Raw genomic sequence first — 13,085 nt, forward strand, 5'->3', positions numbered from 1 at the left:
AGAAGTGTGTGCCTCTATCACTGATAATAGCGCGGGGGGCTTAGAATCTACTGAATAGACTCTTTAGGAAATTGGTGATGACCTTGGCATCGTTTGTTGGGAAGGCTTGTGCTTATACCCATCGTGATACGTAATCTACTGCTACTAGGATGTATTCTTTGCCATTATACTTAGGGAATGGCCCAATAAAGTCTAAACCCCATATATCAAAAATCGTTTTTTTTTAACGGTAGAATTTGCATCAGTGTATCATTTATTTCAACGACACTCATCATTTGCACACACACACACACACATGTTCGAGAGGAATCCCGAATCGCATTACAGGAACCCAATCCTTTAACCATCTCGAGGGGCAGGCGGACCGGGTTTGAATCCTGAATGGATCCAGGAGAAAACCCCCTGAGGTCAATCTAGATATCCATATTTCAGGCAGATTAATTAATAGGATGGGCAGAGCGAGGCTCGAACCCATGAACTAACCCCCAGCCCCAACACACAAGGTGAAGGGGATGTCATTGAAGCAATGCTTCATTGGCTTGTGATATCGGCCAAAAAGTCACGTTTTTACCCCCGATATTAGGCGCTAAATCCATAAAAGTTCCAAAATTTGTCGCAAAAATAATCACTTTGTCAGTTTATTTTATAGATTTAGTAATTACAAAGGCGATGCAAAAAGAATCAAGTAAAACGGAGCTAAAACGAAGAATCTAGAGCGAAAACGGTGTAAGACAAGAAATCAAGTTACGATCCGGTGAATTCAACTGACCAGGCAAGCCAAACGGCTTGCCCGTATGGAAAACGGCCTGCCACACGGTCAGCACAAACGGGCACAGTAAACGGCTGATCTGACCAAACGGGCATAACAAACGGCTTGCCAAATGGCCTGCCAGCCGTTTGCTGGCAAAAACCAAGTCTATTTAAAGGGCTCTTTCCATCCATTCCAACACACACTCAATTTATAATTCATTTTATATTTTCAAGTTTTTAGTTAGTTTCTAGTAGTAGCTAGCTTAGCTTTTATTTTTCGGAGGATATCCCGGCGAGTCCCTGCGATCTCGAGAAGATTTCTTCAGCCTTTTCAGGTTTTTATCCGAAACGCTTGTCTTTTGTATTAAACATGTATTCTTACCTTTTATGTTTAATAATGCATTCTGATATTACCATGTTAGCTTAATTAATCCGTATGTTTCCATGCTAGAAGTTTGGGTTAGCGTAGTTATATTAGCGTAGTTATATTAAATTAGTACGGTTACTATTATTATGCTGAACTTGTGAGTCTGATAGATTTGTATGCTAGCATCTTAAGGATTGAACAACTTAGGTTGTGATCAAGATTTTTCCACCTATATGAACTTAGCTACTTCGTAGGATTAAGACCCCTGGTTATACTGTATCTGAAGATTCTATGAACTCGGTATGGTCGGAGTTCCCGAGAGGCATCTAATGCGCTTTTAGGACACGGAACTTAGGAATTGAGACATGAATGACCTAGTATGCTAATTAACTGTTCCAAGGAGACCTCTTAGGAGCTGTTAAGATCTAGCTAGTGCCTTGATTGTATAATCCAAATCTATTGCGTGTTCTTGTTTGATTGTTGCCTTAGGATTAAGTCATATCAACTGTTTAGGTATCTGCTAGGTTTCTATCTGCTTTACTTTCACTATATCAACGGTAATGCTCTATAATTTTTGATTTGGTATGATCTCATTAGTAGATGAAATGGTTGTTAGTTTTCAATTAAGGTTTTGTCAACTTAACTCGACGGACTCCTTCCATTTGTGATCAGTGTTCAATCAACACGGCACGTTGTTATTCAGTTAAGTAAACTGATAATGATGGTTAGGATTAGAAATCAACTCACTAATAAACCTAGTACTTTACTAAGGATAACCTCCAAGGTATAGTTACCTTTCAATTATACAACCAAGTGACATACTTTTCACTACTCAACGAGAACTCTGAGAGTCTTGAGATAAGTAGGTCTGTATAATTGGCTCATCCAACCAGATCTATGCCACTTTAATCATAGCTTTAACATCAACATAATTACCTTTCCCTAACCCAAACTAATATCTAGGTTAACATTTCCCTGATCTGCTTACACCCGATATCCTTCCACTTTATTTACTTTTCCGCAATTAGGACCTTTAGCTTAAACCCAATTACTATCTTGACCCAGGTAATTTAACCAAAGACATTTATCTACTAGATCTTTAATTCATTAAACCATTCAACAACACGTCCCTAGGTTAACTTACAGCTTCTACATCTTAGAAAGTTAAAAGTACATTTAGGCCCCGCACAATATAAATAATAAACCACTGTTCGCTACTCTGATCAGCTGATTCTGACGTCCTGCGACCTAACGACAACGACCAAATAAAACCGCCCGTTTTGGTCATATCAGCTTGAATGTTAGTGATTGGCATTTCATTCCTTGTGGAAATCATCCCTTGACGTTGACATGCGTCACATCTTTTCACGAGCTCTTGCGCATCTTTAAATATAGATGGCCATTAAAAGCCCAAATCGTAGACCTTTCCTGCTGTTAAATTAGCTCCATGATGACCTCCAGTTGGCCCGTGATGACATTGATGAAGAATCCAGATAGCTTGCTTTTCGTCTACACACCACCTAATTACTTAGTCTGGACATAATCTTCCTAGTAGTAGGATTTCACATCTCTGAAGAATTTGCGTCTTCGGGAGGTGCTCATTCCTTTTTGAACTACTCCAGCCACTATAAAGTTGCTATGTCTGCGTACTAAGGGGTATCAATAAATTGTGATCCTACTTCGGCTTGTCCTAAAGCTCATAAGTTGTTATTCCGGAAATTTGTCTCTGATATCTTGTTCTTCAAGTGGTCCCATCGATGGATTCTCCAATTGACTAAGATGATCTGCTGCGACATTCTCTGCTCCTTTCTTATCTTTAATCTCGATATCAAATTCTTGTAAGAGCAGGATCCATCGTAGAAGTCTCGGTTTTGCGTCTTGCTTTTTGAACAGGTATTTAAGTGCTTAATGGTCTGTATAGACTGTAGTTTTGGATAGGACAAGATATGATCGGAATTTATCGAAGGTGAATACTACGGCAAGTAATTCCTTTTTCGTGGTTGTATAGTTCTCTTGAGCTCCAGTCAAGGTTTTACTAGCGTAATATATCGGATGGAAATATCTTTCCGTTGACCAAGGATGGCTCCAATAGCAAAATCTCTAGTATCACACATGAATTTAAAACGTAAACTACAATCTGGACCAATCATGATAGGTACGTATATGAGCTGCTCTTTCAGATAATTAAACGCTTAAGTGCACTCTTCGGTGAAGTTGAAGGGAATATCCTTTCCAAGGAGGTGAGTGATGGGCCGAGTGACCTTTGAAAAGTCTTCGATGAACCGGCACCTCTGAAATGTTGCTAGCGCATTACATAGCCCGCAGGGCATACGTCGGTAGGCGAATGTTCCATAGGGATAGGTGAACGTTATTTTTTCTTGGTCCTTAGAATCGAGGGGAATCTGATAATAGCCGGAAAATCCATCGAAGAAACAATAGAATTCATTTCTCGACAATCGTTCCAACATTTGATCAATGAACGGGAGTGGGAAATGATCTTTCTGGGTTGCATAGTTTAATTTATGATAATCTATGCAAACCCTCCAATCAGTGACTTCCCGAGTTGGTATCAATTCAGTATTGTCATTTTTGATAACGCTCATCCCTCCTTTCTTTGGTACAACTTGTACAGGACTGACCCATGGTGAATCAGAAATTGGATAGATCAGACCGGCATCCAGAAGTTTGATCACTTCTTTCTTGACGACCTCTTGAATCTATGGATTCATCCTTCGCTGTCTCTGAACTGATGGCTTAAAGTCATATTCCATGAAGATCTTGTGACTGAAGTAATTTGGATTGATTCCTTTGATATCGAAAATCTTTCAAGCAATCATTTTCTTGTGTGACTTTAAGACTATGATTAACTCTGCCTTTTCCTTAGGTGTAAGTTCCTTAGAGATGATGACTGGTAATTGCGAATCTCCTTCTAAGAACGCATATTCCAGGTGCTCAGGTAACTTTTTGAGTTGCAATTAAGGCGGTTCCTCGATAGATGATTTCATCCTGGTGATTTTCTCCCTATCTAACGGATCATACCCTTCTTGGTACTCAGATTCTTCATGTTCTTGGATAGCGGTAACTGAAGCTATCTGTTCTTTTATTCTTGAATTTGTCCATCTTAATGCCTCGTCTTTCGAAACTTCTTCCTTTGTTTCGTATGACTGCTCAGGATTATCTACTTTTGTTTCTTTCCCTCCCCTAGTTAAAACTAGGACATCAAACTCTTTGTATTTTGTCTCGAGTTTAGATGATAATTGTTGTATAGTAAGTTGAAAACTTTCTATTAATTTTCAAGGGTTAAAGCCAAAAATAGGCTACAAACTTACACAAATGTACTGATGTCGCCCACAAACCCATTTCTGTCCTACTATCGCCTACAAACTTTCAAAAAATGTGCTAATATCAACATTTTATAGTTTTGACCTGTTACATACTAATTTTGACCAGATAATTTTTTTTATAGATCCAATCCACGAATGACACGTGTTGATTTTAACCAGTTTAGCCGGTAGCAAGTCATTTTTGTTTACATTGGTACACTTTTTAAAAGTTTTTGTTTACATTGGTACACTTTTTGAAAGTTTGTAGGCGACAGTAGGACGGAAATGAGTTTGTGGGCGACATCGGTACATTTGTGTAAGTTTGTAGCCTATTTTTGGCTTTAACCTAATTTTCAAAAGTAAAGATTAAGTTATCTAACTTATTTTGAAATTCTATAACTTGAAGATTTATACTTTGTTGTTTCGTCATAAAATCAGCTAAGACTCTCTGAGAGTTACAGAGGGTTTGTGTACTGGAAATATTATATTGAATCCGAGCTATTTTGCTGTTTATATGCCCATCTAGGGTAAGGATACCTTAGATTGGTTCTGGTAGCATCGATAATTATTTTAGCAGGAATTGAAAAGTTTTGAAGCGTAAGATTAAGATCTTCTAACCTTGATTCTAGCATCTTTAAAGCTTATGTAGAAACATCTGTCTTAACATCTTCATTACTCCAGTCTTCCTTCTGTGTTGCAATCGTTTCTAGGAGATCCCATGCTTCTGTTGCAATGCGTATCATGAAGTTTCCTTGTGAAGCCATGTTGAGAGTGGATCTATCGTTTTGGGTCAAACCACTGTAAAATGTGCAAAGTAGATCCGGTTGACCTATTGAATGATTTAGACATCTCCGAAGCATCTCCATAAATCTCTTCCATGCTGAGCTTAATAGTTTGTCATTTCATTGGTGGAAATTAACTGTTTCATTCTTTAGTTTGGTTTGAAGAGAAGGTGGATAGAACTTTTCCAGGAATTTTTTTGCTAATTCTTCCCATGAAAGGATCGAGTTGGAATCGCGTCCATCAAACCACAATAAATCGTGTGCAGATAAAGAATATTGAAAAAGATGGAGTTTTAAAATATTTGAATAAGTTATCCCTTGCTTATAAGAGTTGACCAGACTGATGAACTTACTCAGGTGAGAGTTCACGTCATCATTCGGAAGTCCTTGAAATTGAGAGAAATTTTTGACCAATTTGATAATGGGTGAATCAATTTCTGGGGTTTCTTCATTAGTTAAAACGATTGGTCCGCCTCGATTTTCTATACACGACTTTTACATATAAGCAAGAGTAACGCGGTTTTCCATTTTTAAATTTTTCTATTTTATGAAAACGTAAAATGTAACTTTCAGATATTAATCTGAAAGGATCGACAATTTAATTTAAACGGTTATATTTTCAATTCGGTCACTAACCTTATCGATATAATAATCAATCCAGTTTCTTTCAGACAACTTCTTACCTAGGTGGCCAGGATGACAACGAAGAGGCAGGATCCTTTTGGTTCCAATATAATTGGAGACTGTTTGGAAAATCCAACAACTAAGTCTGTATAAATCGTGTTCCTAAGACACCACCCTACAGTATTCTTCGGTTGTGATTAAAACTTTCTTGATTAAAATATTCGAGTCCCCAGAAGCTGCACCAAGAAATTAGATAGCTACTTATATCGCTTAAAAAGTCGGTTACGTTTGTCGTGGAACGAGGTAGACAAGCGGGTCAGCAGGGTTCTCAATTTTTTATTTTTAAGTGCAGGACCTAAATCTTATTAGCACTTTCTAGGGTAGAAAGAGTAATTTGACCTAGGGTCATGTTTTTGAATGGTTTAACGAATTGAATTTCAAAGGGATAATTGTTCTTGGTTAAACTATCTGGATAAAAGAGTAAGTTAAGTTTTAATCTAATAGGTTCCTAAATACCGGAAAAGTAAAAAGGTGGAGGAATATTGGAGTGTGCAGATCAAGGAAATGCTATCCATGATATACGACTAGGCTAGGTCTGATTAGCCAATCGTACAGTCCTACCAGTCTTCGAACTCTCAGAGTTCTCTTTGAGTGAAGGCTGGCATGTCACTAGGGTTGCACTATCAGAATGTGTCTAAACCTAGGGGTTATCCTTAGTTAAGCACTGGGTCATGTCAGAAGTTGACCTCCAATTCTATCCCTAGTTATCTGTTAGGAAACAGATTTACGACATGCCGTGTCGAGTGGACACAGTCACAATAGGAGGGGACCTACAGGGCTAAGTTGGCAATAATAGTAGAAACTAACTAACCTATCATCATTCTACAAAGATCCTATTAAATTACTTATTATATAGTGTTACAATGCTATGCTGACAATGATACAGATAGGAATCTACCAGATGTACTCAATATATAGTAAGACCAGTCCTAAAGCAACAATCAAACAAGATCATGCAATGGGAGATGGGGCATACAATTGGGTACAGCTAAGTGAATCATAATAGGCCCTAAGAGGTCTCCTTGGGTCAGTTTTCAAGTATACTAGGTCATTCATGTCTGAATTCCTAGATTCCTTGTCCCATAAGGTCGGGCCTCTCGGGAACACCGGCCATACCGAGTTCATAGATGCTTCAGGTACAGAATAAACGAGGGTCTTACTCCTATGAAGTAGCTAATTCCATATGGGTGGACAAGTCTCATTCACAACATAGGTTGGTCAATCCCTAAGATACTAGCATACAAGCCTTACTATAGTCATAGGTTCAACGTAACAATAGTAAACGTACTAAAAAGTCATAACTACTCTAGCCTAGGTTTCTATCATGGCAACATACGAATACTCTAAGCTATCATGGTAATATCATAAAGCATATTCAAACATGGATAATAATAACATATATTTAAATAAATAAAAATAAAAGCGTTTAGATTAAAACTTGAAAAGTGATTACAGATTCGCCCGAGATCGCTACAACTCTGGAATTTCCTCCGTAAACACTAACTAACTAACTACTAACTAACTACTAACTAAACTACTATTGAAAAGTGAATTGAAAAGTAAAAATTAAGTGTGTGTTCAAATGGAACAAAATTGCTCTATTTATAGTGTGTAACAACCCGACTTTTTCCGTTGCTATCGTTACTTGTCCGTTAAATATTTAACGGTGATTACTTAGAACCTTATGTGTTTAAAAGAATTAAATGCATATTTGATCCTAGTGAATTACTTGAATTAATATGTTATATTAGTTTATGAACTTATTTCGGATAGCGGAATAACTAGAAAACGTTACGATTAAGTTAATCGCCTAGAAAGCTTTTCAGTTTACGGAACTCGGAAAAACGATGAAATAATTATTTTCAATAATTATTGATTTTAAGAAAAACTTATTTAATTTATTATTTAATTAATGGATTAAATCCGGTGATTTCATTTTAACGACTAGTTAACGTTCCGGAGATCCGGTAAGGTTAACGGCACTCGAAACGGACCACGCGCGTACAAGCAAATACCGAAATGAATAGTATTTCACTTTTAATAATTATTTTATGAAATTATTATGTTTTAAGCATACTTTCAATTTATTAGAATTTATATAGATTAAAAACGTGAGAACATGACGTTTAACGTTCCGGTTTGCGTTTTCGGCTAACGATACTTAATGAGTACACTTAGGAAACTTGTATAGCAACATTTGTGAGCCTATGGACTCCCTTTTAGACCCATTGGCCGAATTCCCATCACCCTACCCATTTATGCGATTAATTTTAGCCCATGTGTGATTAACTAGTAATTTAAGCCCTAACCTAATTAAGGAAATAAGTATAAAAGGCATTTAATCACAATTCTTCCACCCATAACCCTAAGCCACAAAATTTTTCAGCCTCATTCACCCTCCAAATCATCGATCATCATCATCCTCATAATCACCTTCAATTTTGATTATTTGCTCTTGCGTTCTACACGAAAGTGCTTCCTTTGATCGTCCTCTACACGCTAGTACTAATTGATTTGTGTTTTAAGGTATAAACACTAACCCTAATCTTATTAGATCTGATTTTTGTTCAATTACATGGTGTACAAGAGTCTAGTGCTTAATTGATTACATTTAGAGTTGTCGTTAATCGTTAATTTGCTCGATTGTTGTCTTTGTTATGAAAACCAAATTTGATTGTTATGAATCTGATTATGTGATTTTATGTACTGATCATATAATGTATCTAGATGTATAGATCTCAAAATATTAATAAATTTGGACTTTGGATTTGCATGATTTCGTTACCGGATGCTTAAGTTATGATTAATCGAAGTTTCGTTAGGGTTTCACATGTAATCCGAATTTTTTGAGTTGCATGCTTTGTATTTTAGTTTATATAAAGTGTACTAATGTATTTCTTGTGAAAATTTCTGCAATTTAGACTTAATATTTGCGTCAAAAGGTTATGTAATACTCCCGATATGTCAAAATGAAGTTTCGTGTTGTTAAGTGAGCTGAATCTGTTTTCAAAGTAACATAAAAATTTCTAGAGTGAACTAGGAATTGATTTAGACTTTGATCTACTGGAATATGTTAGTTTATATGTTACTTGACATGTTTCATTTGTATGTGAACTTACGAGAACGTAATTTTCCAAGAGATATATGGTCGTCTAAATGATATCTATGTTTGATGAACAAAACTGATAGGTCTGAAAAGGTTTGCGTATCTGTACAAATTGGCTTAAGATATATCTTTGATTATATTATCACTAATATTCTGAGATGTTTTAAGTTGACTCCAAATGGCCGTTCATCAAAATCTATTTTCTATATTTTATAAAAAATGTTTAAAAGCTGACGCGCGGGCAGAAATTTTTGTAATGAACTATGAAAAGACCCTTTCTGATATTGGACTTTTATTTATCGTATGAGGCTTTGGCTGGACTTTTTAGAATCAATTTTAAGTGTAGTTATGATCTGAAGTTTTTCATGATTTAATGATTTATGTTCTATGAGCTATAGTTGGATCTTTCTACGACGTACGAAATTTTAACGCATGCTTTAAGGTGCAAAAGTGCAATATGCTTAATTATGACTTGTAAAGTGATACTTGACCTAGGTTTGACTTATTGATCATGTTTGTATAACCTACTGAGATGTTTGACTTTAGTTGACCACTTTGACCGAGTTGACATTAGGGTTGACTTTGGTTGACTTTTGTTGACTTGCTTGGATTAGTTGACTTTTACTTGTTCGTTGAGTCAGTCTGAGCACTAGGACTTTGCGTACACTATGGATTGGCATAGTATGACCAATATGTGTATACTTAAGATGACTTACAAGATTAGGTTGCGTTGTTCGGTCGAGATTATTCGACTACAATACGTTTTGCTAAGATATTTCATGTGCTTTTGCTAAGGTGAGTCTACAGTCCCTACTACATTTTTACAGGGATGAGATGCATGATTTTTACAAATGTTTTACATATTAGGCATAAGTAACTTAAACGACTATACATATGAGTTCATAGCTTGATTAACTCGTACACTTGATCGGTGTAGCGCCATGATAAGATAAACTCGTACACTTGATCGGTGTAGCACCATGATAAGATAAACTCCTACACTTAATCGGTGTAGTGCCATGATAAGGTAAACTCGTACACTTGATCGGTGTAGCACCATGATAGAGTAAACTAAAGATGTTGGCTCGGCTACGCAAAGGTTAAAGCTTTATAATCAAGTGCTCATGATAATGTATACTTTTCCTATGATGTTTTTCAAGAAAATCTTGTGGCCTAACTTACGAAATAATTTACTAAACCTGTAGATTTACTCAACTTTATGTTGATCCGTTTTGCATGTTTTATCTCATGTATTAGTTGCTTTCGCTGTAGAACATTACTGTTATGTAGAAGTCAAGCCAAGCATTGGGACTAGAGTTAATACGCTGTTAGTGGATTCTGATGGGTATTACATTTGGTATCAGAGCTTTGGATACAGGGAACTAGGATACATTAGTGTCCTAACCGTAGGGTGAATTAGTGGGTATAGTCTATAGCCGTGTACTTAGAATGACTATTATAAGCCATGCTTGCACTGTTTACTCTACTATGCTACCCGTAGGGCTACATATTAGACATCACATGCATATACGCATCTATACCCATAATGATATGGACTTGGACTAGATATATGATGTTACGAATCACATACGTACACACGACGCGATACTTAAGAGCATTAAGTTGACTACGATCTCTTGAACTTATGGAGTGATGTCGAATGGATATGTGAGATAGCGTAATGTAATGACCGGGATTATATTGCGGTAACTCATATAGAAGTTCTGACATCACAAAATAAGGAATTGGGAGCGAGTCAAGTAGGTTACTAGGATAAACACCGTTTAGAACATGAACCGTATAATCTTAAATATTTGTAGAAGTTTACACTGTGCGAATTAATTGCTATTATAACCTATAAGAAGCGTGTAATTACGTCACAACTCGTCACTACTTGACACTGTCCATCACCACGGAACACTACTTGATACTACAAAGACACTGCTAGAACATACTCATCATCTCATACCACTACTTATCGTTGCTTACTACTACACAACGTCGCCTCTCACTGCTAGACATGACTGATCACTATTTTCTCACTGCTTGTCATTACCAGTTACTACTTGATGCCACCCATTACGGCTTACCATACTAAATACTACTCAACACTACTAGCACTTCCACGATTTACTACTAGCTACTATGCATCACGACTCATTTCTGATATATCTTTAGAGGACGAATTCCTTGTAGCAGCTTGCGCAATCCGTAGTAGATACTGTCTACTTGACTTCCGACTTTCCTATCATTCAACCACCCGTGACTTCACGATTATGCTTTCGAATATGAGAGTACCTGAAGAGGTATTCACACCTTTCCTCATAAAGGGTATTTCGTTCTTCTCCCCCACCGATGTGGGACAAGTCTGATAATTCACCTTACAGTCAACATCAACTTTGGAGAAGTTCTTCATGAGTCTGTTCTTACTCAGCAATCATAATGTTTATATACTATCAACATCGGTGCAGATAGAAACTTTATCGCTAGAGAATTGTGTCACAACATTTGGAATCCAATATCTACCTTGGTCAACGTGAACCCTATGGAACTATAAACTGGGAATGAAATGCGTCATGATTGATGTCATTTTAGTTTAAGGAGGTCCTGCTTTAAGAAGTTTGATCGTACACTTCCATCGTAAACGTCTCTCACTCAAAACTCACCCTAAACTTTAATCGACGATTGCTCCTAATCCTTTGCAAATTATAAGCTAAGACCCATACCGTTAAGCTCATAACAACCTTCCGTACCGAACAGTACTTATACCAATAATTGGCGAGCCATTACAATAGAACCTTGTGGTTGGAATGGACTGGTTATATGACGACACAACCGAGGCTGTTGTGACCAGAAGGCCATTCGAATTTCTTTTACCGAAGATGAATCAGTAATGGTGTAAAGAAAGAAGATCAGTACGCCATTGCATTACATTATCTGCTCGAAGGTCCAGAAGTACATGAGATAAGGATGTCTCGCAATTCTGGAACATATGAGCAAGGTTGAATTAGCAGTTAAGAGATCCGAAGATGTCCCAACCATTAGAAATTTTACTTAAGGTCCTTCTGAGAGAATTACCAAGTCTTCCACCGCATAAAGACGTAGAATTTCAGATTGACTTAATACCGGGAGCGACGCCTGTAGCACGTGCACCGTATAGACTTGCACCACCAGAATTGCAAGAGTTGTCTAGTCAACTGCAAAAGCTTTTAGACAAGGGATTCATTCGACCGAGCTCGTCACCATGGGGAGCATCAGTACTGTTTGTGAAGAAGAAGGATGGATCTATGAGACTCTGTATTGATTACAGGGAGTTAAATAAGTTAACTATCAAGAATAGATACCCGTTGCCGAGGATTGATGATTTGTTTGATAAATTGCAAGGAACAGCGTGTTACTCTAAGATTGATATGAGATCAGGTTATCATCAGATAAGAGTGAAGGAGACAGATATACCTAAGACAGTGTTTAGGATACGCTATGGTCATCATGAATTTACTGTAATGCCGTTTGGATTAACGAACGCACCGGCTGTGTTCATGAACCTCATGAACCGGGTGCGTAAGCCATATCTAGACAAGTTTATTATAGTGTTCATCGATGATATTCTGGTATACTCTAAGAATGAGAAGGAACATGAACAACGTCTCTGTTTGTTATTAGAGATGCTCAGGAAGGACAGTTGTACGCGAAATTTTTGAAATGTGACTTTTGGCTGCAAGAAGTGCAATTTTTGGATCATATCGTAGGTGTCAATGGTATTCACATTGATACTACGAAGATAGAAACAGTCAAGAAATGGGAGACTCCTAGGTCACCAACGCAGGTTCGGCAATTCTTAGGTCTCGCCGGTGATTATAGGAGATTCAAGGAGGAATTTTCTACTGTTGCCCGGCCGTTAACAACAATGACTCACAAGGCTAAGAAGTATGAATGGACTGAGCTGCATGAGTCCGCATTTCAGTTGTTAAAAGAGAAATTAACTACTGCCCCGATTTTGCCTTTGCCAAAGGAACCGAGGACTTCGTGATTTATTATGATGCTTCACGACAGGGTTTTGGTTGCGTGTTGGT

This window comes from Rutidosis leptorrhynchoides, chromosome 9 (assembly GCF_046630445.1).
Source record: "Rutidosis leptorrhynchoides isolate AG116_Rl617_1_P2 chromosome 9, CSIRO_AGI_Rlap_v1, whole genome shotgun sequence".
NCBI classification, from domain to species: Eukaryota; Viridiplantae; Streptophyta; class Magnoliopsida; order Asterales; family Asteraceae; genus Rutidosis; species Rutidosis leptorrhynchoides.